This window comes from Micromys minutus (assembly GCF_963924665.1).
Source record: "Micromys minutus genome assembly, chromosome: 8".
Classification (NCBI taxonomy): domain Eukaryota; kingdom Metazoa; phylum Chordata; class Mammalia; order Rodentia; family Muridae; genus Micromys; species Micromys minutus.
The window spans coordinates 7,011,045-7,023,737 of NC_137977.1; positions in this window are offsets into that span (position 1 = coordinate 7,011,045).

A 12,693-nucleotide genomic window follows, 5' to 3' on the forward strand; every position below is an offset into this window, starting at 1 on the left:
TTCAACAATTTTGCTGGCTCAAATGATGGTCTTCATGTAGAAGAATGCAAATCACTCCATTCTTATCTCTTACAAAGCTCAATTCTAAGTCGATCAAGGACCTCCTCATAAAACTAGATCTGCTGAATCTAATAAATGAGAAAATAGGAAAAAGCCTCAAACACATGGGCACTGGGTAAAATTTTCTGAACAGAACAGGAATGGTTTATGCTATAAGATAAAAAATCGACCAATGGGACCTCATAAAATTGAACAGCTTCTCTAAGGCAAAAGCCATTCTCAATAGGACAAAATGGCAACGAAGTATTAAGAAAAGATTTTACCAACCCTATATTTTTCAAAAATGTGAATGAAATTAAAACCAAAAATTGTAATATTTCCAAAATAAAGATTATAATTTTATTTTAAAACAGTTTTGTTTTAGACAGGCTATATCTATTTGTGAAACAAAATACTGCTCTGTATTTCAATATATAATCAGCTTTTAATTTATTTAAGAAGTTAAATCATTTTCTTTATTTCTTACCTATAAAATTCAAGTTTGTATTTATCACAAAATATCTTTAAAAATGAAAATTTAATATTTGTAGATCATATATAGTTCTATATATATGTGTGTATACACACACACACACACACACACACATATATAGTAAATGCCTTTGTAATTAATTAACATTATGCCACAGTTGCTGCATTTTGTAAATAATTTGAGTCTTTTTTCTTCTGAAAAACAGGCTCCTACAATGTGGTAAGTATCATTAAATTTTTTAATTTAAACAGTCACAATATTTAGTAAAGAACCTGTCCATTTGGAAAACCATAATCATTAAAAATAACTAGAAATTAATAAAAAATAATTAAAAATAAAAAACCTTAGAACACATAGGCACAGGAGAAAATTTCCTGAACAAAATACCAATGGCTCAAGCTCTAAGGTCAAAGATTAACAAATGGGACTTAATGAGATTGCAAAGTTTCTGTAAGGCTAAGGACATCGTCAAGAAAACAAAACAGCAACCAACAGAATTGGGAAAGATCTTTAACAACACCACATCAGATAGAGGCCTAATATCCAAGGTATACAAGGAACTCAAAAAGCTAGACACCAGAGAATCAAATAACCCTATTAAAAATGGGGTACAGAGCTAAACAAATCATTTTCAGTTGAGGAACACCGAATGGCCGAGAAACATCTGAGGAAGTGCTCGACATCCTTAGCCATCAGGGAAATGCAAATCAAAACAACCCTAAGATTCCACCTCACACCAGTCAGACTGGCCAAGATCCAAAACTCAGATGACAGCAGATGCTGGCGAGGCTGCGGAGAAAGAGGAACACTTCTCCACTGTTGGTGGGGTTGCAAGCTAATACAACCACTCTGGAAATCTGTCTGGCGATACCTCAGAAAATTGGATATAGTACTACCTGAAGACCCAGCTATTCCACTTCTGGGCATATATCCCAGAGACACTTTAATACACAACAAAGATATATGCACCACAATGTTCATAGCGGCTCTATTTATAATAGCCAGAAGCTGGAAGGAACCCAGATGCCCTTCAGAAGACGAATGGATACAAAAATTGTGGTACATATACACAATGGAATACTACTCAGCCACCAGAAACAATGACTTAACCAAATTCTTAAGAAAATGGCTGCATCTAGTGAATATCATCCTGAGTGAGATAACCCAGTCACAAAAGAACAGACATAATATGCAGTCACTGATAGTGGAATGCTAACCCCAGAGGCTTGCACTCCCCCAGAAACAACTCACAGACTGTATGAAGTCAAAGAAATAAAGAAAACAAAAAATATACATATATTCACAAAACAAGAAGAAAAAAAAAAGAATTAGACATATTGACAATCCTCAGCAGTTATTTAATTTTTATTTATTTATTTATTACAATAATCTTCTTTCAGACTATTTATCATTATGATAAGGTTTTGTAAAAGAGACCAGTAGACATAGGAGTACCTTTTTTGAATAAATTATTTTCCAAATATGTAAATTTATGGATTTATTAAGTTCAGAGGAAATGATTTTTGTGAACTCATGTGTTGTATACTATTTTGTTTTAATTATCAAAGGACCACATAATTTGAAACTAAACACTTTTTTGTCCCAAGATATATTTTATTTATTTATTTATTTATTTATTTATTTATTTATTTATTTATTTATTACTTATTAATTACTTAATTTTATACTCTAAATTTTAATCTGTCCCTGGTCCACCCTTTGACACTTCCACATCCCATAACTCCTTCACTACTTCCACACCCTGTCTCCACCAGGATGTTCCCATTCCATCCACCCAGCAGACTTCTAAACACCCTGGTGCTACAGCTTTCTGGAAGATTAGGTGCATCTTCTCTTACAGAACCCAAGCCTAAGAGTCCTCTGCTGTATATGTGTTGGGAGCCTCATATCAGTTGGTATATGCTGCCTGATTGGTGATTTAGTGTCTGAGAGATCTAAATGTCCAGGTTATTTGAGACTCTTGCTCTTCTTACAGTGTTTCCTTCCACCTCAGCTTCCTACAGTTTTTCACTAATTCAACCACAGGGGTCCCCAGCTTCTTTTCTTTAATTCTGTGTAAATATCTTCTTCTGACTCAACTGTTTTCTGAGTCTTTCATAGGGCAGTCATGATAGGTCCCCTTTTGTGCGCACTTTATAGCCTCAGTAGTATTGCCAGGCCTTGGAGCCTCCCATTAACCTGGATCCCACTTTGGGCCTGCTTCTGGACTTACTTTTTCCCAGGTTCTTCTCCATTTCTATTCCTGAAGTTCTTAAGACAGGGACAATTGTGGGTCAGAGTTTTTGACTGTGGGATAGCAACCCCATCCCTCACTTGATGCCCTGTCTTTCTGCTAGAGGTGGGCTCTACAAGTTCTCTCTCTCCACACTAGGGCATTTCATGCAGGGTCCCCTCCCTTTGAGTCCTGAGAGTCTCCCAGTCACCTAACTCCTGGGGATACTTGGCCCTCAGTCTTTAGTCCTCCCTGCCCCAATAGCAGATAATGTTCCACTCTCAACTCCAAGTCCTCTTTCCCTCTCAGGTACTTCCATCCCTCCCCCTTGTGGTTGCTTTTTTCTCACTCCTAAGTGGTACTGAGACAGCCTCACTTGGGCCTTTCAGCTTGTTGACCCTTTTGAGTTCTGTGAACTGTATCTAGGGTGTTCTGTACTTTTTTTGGCTTATATACACTTATCAGTGAGAACATATCATATATGTGCTTTTGAGCCTGAGTTACCTCATCCAGAATGATATTATCTGGTTCCATCCATTTGGCTGCAAAACTCAGGATGCCCTTGTTCTAAATAGCTGAGTAGTATTCCATTGTGTAAAATTAACCACATTTTTTTGTATTCATTCATCTGTTGTGGGACATTTGGGTTGTTTCCAGCTTCTGCCCATTAAAAATAAGGCTGATATGATTGGAATAGAGAAGAACAAAATTCCCAGCTCAAAGGACCTGACAGCATTTTCAACAAAATCACAGAATAAAACTTCCTCAACCTAAAGAAAAAGATGTCCATATGGTACAAACAACCTATAGAACACCAAACAAATGGTACCAGAAAAAAATTCTTTCATCACATATAATCAAAAACACTAAATGTACAGAATAAAGACAGAATATTTAAACCTACAAGGGTAAAAGGCCAAGTAACATAGAACTTTAGACCTATCAAATTTGCACCAGATTTCTCAACAGAGATTATAAAAGACAGAATAGCGTATTCACACATCATTCAAACTCTAAGAGAACACAAATACAAGCCCAGGCTACTATGCCTAGAAAAACTCTTAATCAACATAAATGGTGAAAACAAAATATTCCAAGAACCCAAATTCAAACAATATTTATCTACCAATCCAGCCCCACAAATGATCCTAGAAACTAAATACTTGTAATAAACTTCGAAACTCAAACTAATTTTTTCTTACTGCAAATAACATCATGATATTCAATTTAGAAGGAAAAAACAAATCAAGAAAGCAAGACTAATAATATTCACTCAATATTTAAACAAATATCATTTTGCATAGATTATAAAACCTGCATGTCTCTACTTCCTTGGCTTTCATTGTTAAATTCTCATCAATGAGTCTATATTCCATTTTTCCATTGTTATTTGAATTTATTCAGGAAAAAAAGAAACAATATTTGACTCAGACTAACATGATGAGTTCAGAAATCAAGTAAAGTCTTTAGACTCACTAGTCTTGTAAGTCTGTGAATCACTCAACTCCACTCAAAGTGAGGATGATGGTATTTAACCCCATTTCTATTCCCAAGGCTTCCTATACATTCTTGAACATAAAAAAGTGCTTCATTGGCACCAAATGTCAAATTGTTCAGTGCTAAAGGACATAAAATCTTAGTGCTATTTGGAAATAGATTAAATTGTCTAGACCGTTCTAGAGAAGTGAGAGGGCATATATGTTCTAGAAAACAATAAAACAATGGAACTTAAGAGGTGTGTAAAGTGTAATAATAAATGATTTATTATTATCATTTTTATAAAATTAATAAAGAAAAGTTGTTAATGACCCTTGTCATTCTTGAAGAGGATAATGTTAAAAGGATTAAAAAGGAATAGAATATTATTGAGAAAATAAGTCAAGATCATGGATTTGGGAGCTCTTTGGCCATGGTCCATAAATTATGGATTTCGGAGCTTCTGTGTACACACATGCTTGTTTTGTGCACATAGAGGCAAAGATAGCACATAGTCTTTCATATTTACAAAATAAAAATAATATATACAGATAGATAGCACAAAAATATGTGTGGCTAACATAAATTGCACATATGTGCTTGTCAAATTAATATGAGCTCAGTGGTGTATTTCAGGTGTTATGTTGTCTAGTTATTCTAAAATTTCACTTGGAAAAACATCACACCTGGACAATTTTGTAGTTTGGAAATATTAAATAAATTCAATTAACATCAAGGATTTTAGCTCAGGTAGTTGGATTATGTAACATATTGTCCTTAAGATTCATATAAATACACCTACATATCAGCTTTTCATTAAAAGTTGCAGGGTGAGAAGCCATATTTTGTCCATCAATGCAGAATCATAGGTTATTACAGTGAATGTCCAAGATATCCAGATAATTGGAATCTGATGGTAACAGCAGAACAGTCTATCACTGTGCATATAAATGTTAATATCATGGTCATTTCCTCTCTACAGGCATTCTTGATTTGTCTAATGCCTAATTCTATGATAACAATGTTTTAAACATATATTCTAATTCTGCATTCCTTTCTGTAATGATGACTTCCTTAGTATTTCTCTCTCTAACACAAACAAAAGTAAAGAAGTTCCCACCTCAAATGACATCAGTAGCAATTTTATAACAGCTGTCATGGCAGTTAAAACATTAGGAGATCACATTTCTGTGAAAGGAGTTTCTGAAATAATTTACTGTGAGAATATCTGAGAAATAACTGTCTTTTATTGCCTCAGGCATATTCTCACCAATCCAATTTTAAAGTAGAAGCTCAAAATGGAGCAGAGGGTTAATAGCAGCTTCTTCAGAAGAAGGTGAAAATGTTAGGTCATTTAAAGAGAGTCTTCAGATTAAAAAACTTTTTAATTTATCTTTAAAGAGAGATATAAGGTGGATAGAACACAAAGAGGAATAGTGGAAGGAATATGAGAAAATACCAATTAATGCAAGCCAAGTCAGAAAACAAAATTTTTACATATAAAAATCATAAACACCAATAAATTGTGTGGCTGTGTGGATGGAAATATAAATGATAAGATGTCAAATATATATTACTTCTGATGATACAATATGTGCAATGAGTGTATGATTACTAATTCCTAAAATATAAAAAAAAGTAGAAAGACTGCCATATTCTTAAATCAGTTTTATAAGAGGATGTGAGGATTACACTTACCCTTTTTATAGGTAGATCACACCTGTTTTAAAAGGCTAAGCGATCTATTAGTAATTTCTTCTAGTAACTATAACCAAACATCTTCAGAAGCATTTTAAAAATAATTTTCTTTGGCTCAGGATTTTAGGATGTTGTAGGTCATCCTAGCAGGTTATGTCTAAAAATTTCATAGTGACAAGAATCCCTGATTATTCAAATAGCAAAAGACAAGAAGCAAAAAACATGACACGAAACACTTAGGTACTAATTACATAATGATATGCCTTCCTCCAGCAAAAATCTATATTTATATAAGATATTACAACTTTTCCAGCATGTGTCTATTATTAGGAGACAATGATAAACATGTGATTCTCTGAAAATTATTTCATACTCCAACCATAAAAGTCATAAGATCTGATGGCACAGAGAAGAAAGACACATCATATTTAAAACATATACTTATATATACTAAGAAATCCTAGAAAGTATTACCATAGAAGGTAATTCATCAGTCATATGACTATGGTAAGACTGGCGATTTGTAGAAACATCTGGCCCAACATAATCTTCTAAAGGTAAGATAATAAATACATTTCAGTCCTCATTTCAAATGGGGGATACATTATACCAGGAATTCAAGAATGGTACTATAAAAGAGGACCTGTGATTGAGTACTGGGTTTGCAAAACTTTGAGTTTCCCCTTAGTGTCTATGTCCACTTTGCTTAATGCACAGCAAAATCCATTCCTTGTCACAGGTAAGTACAGTTGAAGCCCCTTTTCAGTTGACCTCAGAGTTATGTGCTTGTTGGTTTCAATCAAGAAAATGGTTTTCTCTATTTATGCCTCATGGGTGCTTGTTCTCCTTTGAGAAAGAGAAACATTTATTTGCTTGTATAACTGTTTGCATGATTAAATGTTTTTAAGCATATTATATGTTTTATATAAAGGAGAGATTTAGTCTAAAATATTAGTTGTACTGATGATAATCACAATACTGGGAATAGTAAGAAAAATACTCATTAATTAATGATAGAAATCAATGTGACTCGAAAAATAGAAGATAGGGAAGAGATGTTTTATATATATATATATATATATATATATATATATATGTGTGTGTGTGTGTGTGTGTGTGTGTGTGTGTGTGTGTGTGTGTGTCACTTAATTACCAATAGCAATTTGATTTATATTAGAAATATAATTAAGTAACATAACCCAAGTATTTTTATTCTGGAATTGAAAAGAAAATGATAAAACACACTTCAAAGACAAAGACTTAAAATGAAAACTTCATTTTCTAATCATGTAGGGAGCCAGCCAGCTCAAGATCTGAACTATACCTGAAGAAATAGTATATAACACATTTAAAGGATGAGACCGTAAGGTAAGGGTGGAAGGATGGACTGTATCTTTGTTCAATTGTATTTTGTCATTAAAAGTTGAGGAAAGGAGTTTCTCCTGTAGTTCTGCCCAAAAAGGGGCTAACTAGGCATACGAAGTGAATGAAGTTTGGTGATAATCCATTATCAGCTAATGCTGGTCTGAAGTGTTTTGACTAAGAGCCTTCATTTTCAGGCCCATCCTGGACATCTTGCCTGTTACAAAATTATAAAGAAGCAAAGAAATGGGCCAGATACATGTAGTCAGCTAGGTCATGACAGGTAATCAGGTATATGCATTATGATTTATATATTTTGACAATTTCTCTCTATCTACATATACCTACATACATATCACTTACTGGTTAGCAGTAAAGCAAGAAACATCTGGAGTAACTCATTAGGAGTTCATCCCTGAGCCTGAGAACATGAACTAGTTTGACACTGCCAGAAATATGGAGAAGCTGTCCTGGGGATAGTTGGACTCAGACATCAATCCCCTTTCATTCCGGCAAGATCAAGATGTTATCTTTAAGAGGACTTACCTCAAGACAACCTTCTCCTTACACTTGAATATAGAATATTTATGTACAAGTGAATTATGTGCACAAATATTAGCAATAACATAACTCTGATATTCAAAAGTGCTCTTATAAAATTGTATAAGATTTTTCACACAGATATTTTTATTTATTTTGTAATCTATTCTAATGTCCTCTTAAAAGGAGTCTCATGAGTACATGGATGGTGATGTTTGAAACATTATTAAAACATTGAAAAGCCAAAAAAAATGACTTCATGTGTAATATGAGAGCTTATGACACTGTTCTCATTATCACAACTGAAAGTTCAATGTCAGAAAATGATATCCAACCCTTATCTCAGCACATGGGATACTGAGACAAGATTTCTCTGAGTTAGACCTGATCATCACAATAAATGCCAAACCAATAAAAGTTGAAGATTAAAAATTGTTTCACAAAAGCAAAAATATAAAAATAACAAAGAGATTGTAAAATTTAAGTAGATAGATATTATTACAAATCTCAGAGGTGTTATAGTCAATTGCAAATAAAGCCAAAAATTAAAATATAGTACCCTACTAATCAGAACATGAACACTGTCATATCTCTGACACTGGGAAAAATGTGACATCCTGAACCCCATAGAACATAGTACAGTTCTAAAACTTGGAAAATAAGTGAAAAGCAGGGAGCTTTCTGGTAAATACAATAATATGTCATTATCTCTTTGGAAAGAATCAAATTATATCAACCTGTCAATTACCTGTTGACCTGTCAATTAATGTCTTTATGCTTCCACATTCTGCATCACATAAATCACAGAAATGTTACACAACTGGTGAGAAAGAAAATCTACCCTGAGATGTTAAATAAAAACAGTCTGCAGCCCAAAACAGTACATTCTTCCATACCAAGTACTCAAAATCTATAGGCTCTCAATTTCCTTTAGAATCACAAACAAACAGTTAAGATTAATAGCACTTTGTTTATAGTGTTTTATTTTATTTTAAAATGGAATATCAAAATTTAAATTATCTGGTTAAGACTTGGCATACTACATACATTTTTGGGCTTCATTGTTAGTAAAAGCAAAATTGGATTTTCCAGAGAATGCTATGGTATTTATGAGTAGTAGCTTTATCTTTCTTAGTCTTATTATTAATTATATCCAATTAGTTGTTATTTGGAAATCAGATATTTGGCGCTGGGGATAATGGTTATGGACATAGTGCTACCTATTGAAAATGGGGTCCTAAGTTTAATTCTTAGTGTTAAAAGGAAAAAGAAAATAAGAAAGCTTGGCACCTGAATTGTCTCTTCCATAATTAATTCCAATTTTATGGTGAATTTCTTCTACATGCTTATGTCTTTGTAAAAGTGTGACTCATTAGCCTCAAGCATAGGATTTGTGGTGATTTGAATGAAAACGGCCTCCATAAAACCAAAGGGTGTGGGACTATTAGGACATGTGACCTTACTGGAGACAGTTTGTTACTAGAGATGAGCTTTGAGGTTTCAGAAGCTCAAGACAGGCCCAGTGTCTCTCTCTGTCTCTCTGTCTATCTGTCTCTCTTCCCCCGCCCCTTTCTCCTTTCTACCTGTGGATCTCAATGTAGACTTCTTGGGTATCTCTCTTAGCACCATGTTTACTTGTCTATTGCCATGCTTCTCATCAAGATGATAATGGACTAAACTTCCAAACTATAAGCCAGCCTCAACAAAATATTGTTGTATAAGTGTTGACAGCGACATAGTGTCTGTTTACAGCAATAAAACTTTGACTTTTAACACAGCAGTATATCAATATTTTAGATTATTAAGAATGTGGAATTTAATTATTGTGTATGTTGTTTATACCTTCTAGCAAATTTCCTTATAAGTATCACTTAACCACTATGTTAATGGTTTCCAAAACAGAGTTAACTTCTCAACAATATCTGTATAAAATAACAAATTGTGGCATGTGTTTTTTTCTATCTGTATCCACTGAATATTGAGACAGTTCAGGATCACATTTTTATTTGCATTGATAAAATCTGGTTTTGCAGTGACCAGTTAAGCCTCATTGTTCTTCTCAAGAAGATTTCACTATTAGCATTTTAACCACAGAGTTTAAGGTGTTAATCCATGTTAAAGTATAATTAATTTCACTTTGAACTTTTATTACCTCTTGAGACATTCTTAGTAATAAATACAAGATAGTTTCTTAAAGGAAAGTTTGACAGAAAATATGAGAAATAAAATTGAGAGCTTTTGTTTACCTGAAAAAACTACTGCATGTTATGAATGCATAATTAATGATGCATAATAAATTATATTATGAAAGCTAACTTTTGTCACCATTTTCAAGGAATTTTTAAAAATAAAGTATTTAAAACCTGACTTCTCTATAGCACCCAATATATCTTAAATACACATATAAATTTATATAATTAAAATGTCAAACATGAAGGGAAAGGAAAATAATGGAAACACAATTTTAAGTGGTCAGAAAAGGTGGACGCGTTAGAAAGAGAAAGAGTAAGGAGAGAGGGTAATACTACTAAAGAGGTTTGTATAACCTATATAAGTATTATAAATTTGGAAGTTAATTGTAGTTACTTTCCATAGGGAATGGTACTCCTCTGAGAAGCCATAGGTTGCCAAAAGTTAAGTCCAATGCCAGATAAGAACTATCTCCTGTATAATAGCTGTTGATCAGGGGTGTTTTGAAGCCTCCCAGTATAATTTCAGCTAATGACATCATTTCTACTCTTGTTTGCTGCTAGGAAGCTTGACTAGGAATGCTATTGCTGAAAACACCACACATTTTGTTTATAGAAGAAACCCAAGCTGTTAGTAACAGAGAGTTTTCTCACTACAATTTAGTTCTCATACTATAGTAATGTGCTATAGGTTTGTAGACTATAAAACCCATCAAAACGTTTTTCTCCAATTTATCAAGCTGTGAACTCTGTAATATGTAATGGAATTATTGAAAAGGCAAGATAAAGCTAAGTTTTTCATGGGTTTAAAAATTTTATAATTGCATTGAAAAATTCCTTGAGAGTAGGAAACAACCTTGGCTAGTTATTCAGTATTAAAGAACATTATGCCTCAAAAGTTAAACTACAAATATTAATTTCTTAAGAGAGTGTAATAGTGAACTATTCACTAACTATATATCTCTTTGTCTATAGATTAGCTCAGCTCTCAGTCCAATCCATAGCTGCATGAATGTACTCGTTGCCTCTTGTTTCAGAAATTTGTATGGTACCTACTGGTACATTAACCAGGGGCATTCAGGTAATTTTCACCTCATGGTACTCTAGGCCCTTTATCTAAAGTTCATTTTCTTTCCAGCAATGGAAGTGAACCTTCCACATCAGCTAGTAACCGAAGGAAATGGTTGACAACATAACCTCTAATAACCATTCATAAACCCTTATAACCTCAAATAAGTGTAAACTTCACTTTCATGCAGTAAATTTTTTTATACAGAGAACACTACAGAAAGCCACAATTAATTATTATACAAAGTTGTAAAGCTCATTTATAATTAGATACATCTATAAAACATGCCCACATCTAACACTCATAGAACATTGTAGAAAAGGGTGCTGAAAGACTGCAAGAAATTCCTGCCAAAAGCCAAATCCACTGCCATCAGAGTTTTTGCCTGCCCACAGAATGCTGAGCAATCTGAGAGGCCACAGGACAGCTTTCCATCCTGAGCTCACAGGGCAGAGACCACCGGGAACTCCCAGGAGGGAAGCAGGAAGCACCAGGCAGCCTGGAAACAGTCAATTTCAGCTCAAAGTCAGAGTTGGCCCAATCCTGTCAGGAACTCATAGCCTAGCCACTGAGAGTTGAACATCCAGAAGCAATCTTCCTCCTGGGCAAATGGGCCCAAAGACCCAAAAAAGAGACAAGCACCAAACAGAGACAACAAGATTACAAATCATCATAGACAAAAAGATGGCAAGAGGCAAACACAACAACCAAAGAAATGGAAAACAAGACAGACTAGCAACATCAGAACACTCCAACCACAGCATATACTGGATATCCTAACACACCCAAAAACCAGATTTGGACCTAAAAATCATACTTCATGGTGATAATAGAGACTCTGGAGAAGTAAATAAACAACTCCCTTAAAGAATTACAGAACACATGTAAATAAGTAGAAGCTCTTAAAGAGGAAACACAAAAATTGCTTAAAGAGCTACAAGAGGGAGATAAGTACAGATACTTCTTTGGAGACTCTGCCAGAGTCATATAGATACAGTTGAGGATTCTTGCAGCTTATGATCGGACTGAACACAGGGACTCCAATGAAGGTACTAGAGAAAGGACTGAAGGAGCTGAAAGGGTCTGCAACGTCATGGGAAGAACAACATTATCAACCAACCAAACCCTCCACAACTCCCATGGACTAAGACACTAAGCATTGAGTACTCATAGAGAGATCCATGGCTTAAGTTGCATATGTAGCAGAGGATGGCATTATCTGGCATCAATGGGAGAAGAGGCCTTTGGTCCATTGAAGGCATGTTTTCCCAGTGCAGGGAAATGCCAAGGCACTGAGGTGGAGAGGGTAATCAATCAGAAGAGAGTGCACCTTCATGGAGACAAGTGGAAGTGGGTGTGGGGAAGGGAGCAGAAGAAATGAGATAACATTTGAAATGTAAATACAGAGAGTATCTACTAAAAAACATAGAGAAAGAAAACACAACCAGGACAGAGCTATCAAAAGTCACATTTGGTAGTGTGCTAACTATTACAAAACAAGAGACTGTACAGTGTATAAACAAATCCTATACAACCTTGAATTTCATTTTTTTCTTTAAAAGAAGTGAGTTGTGTGCAGAGGTGGTTACATGCT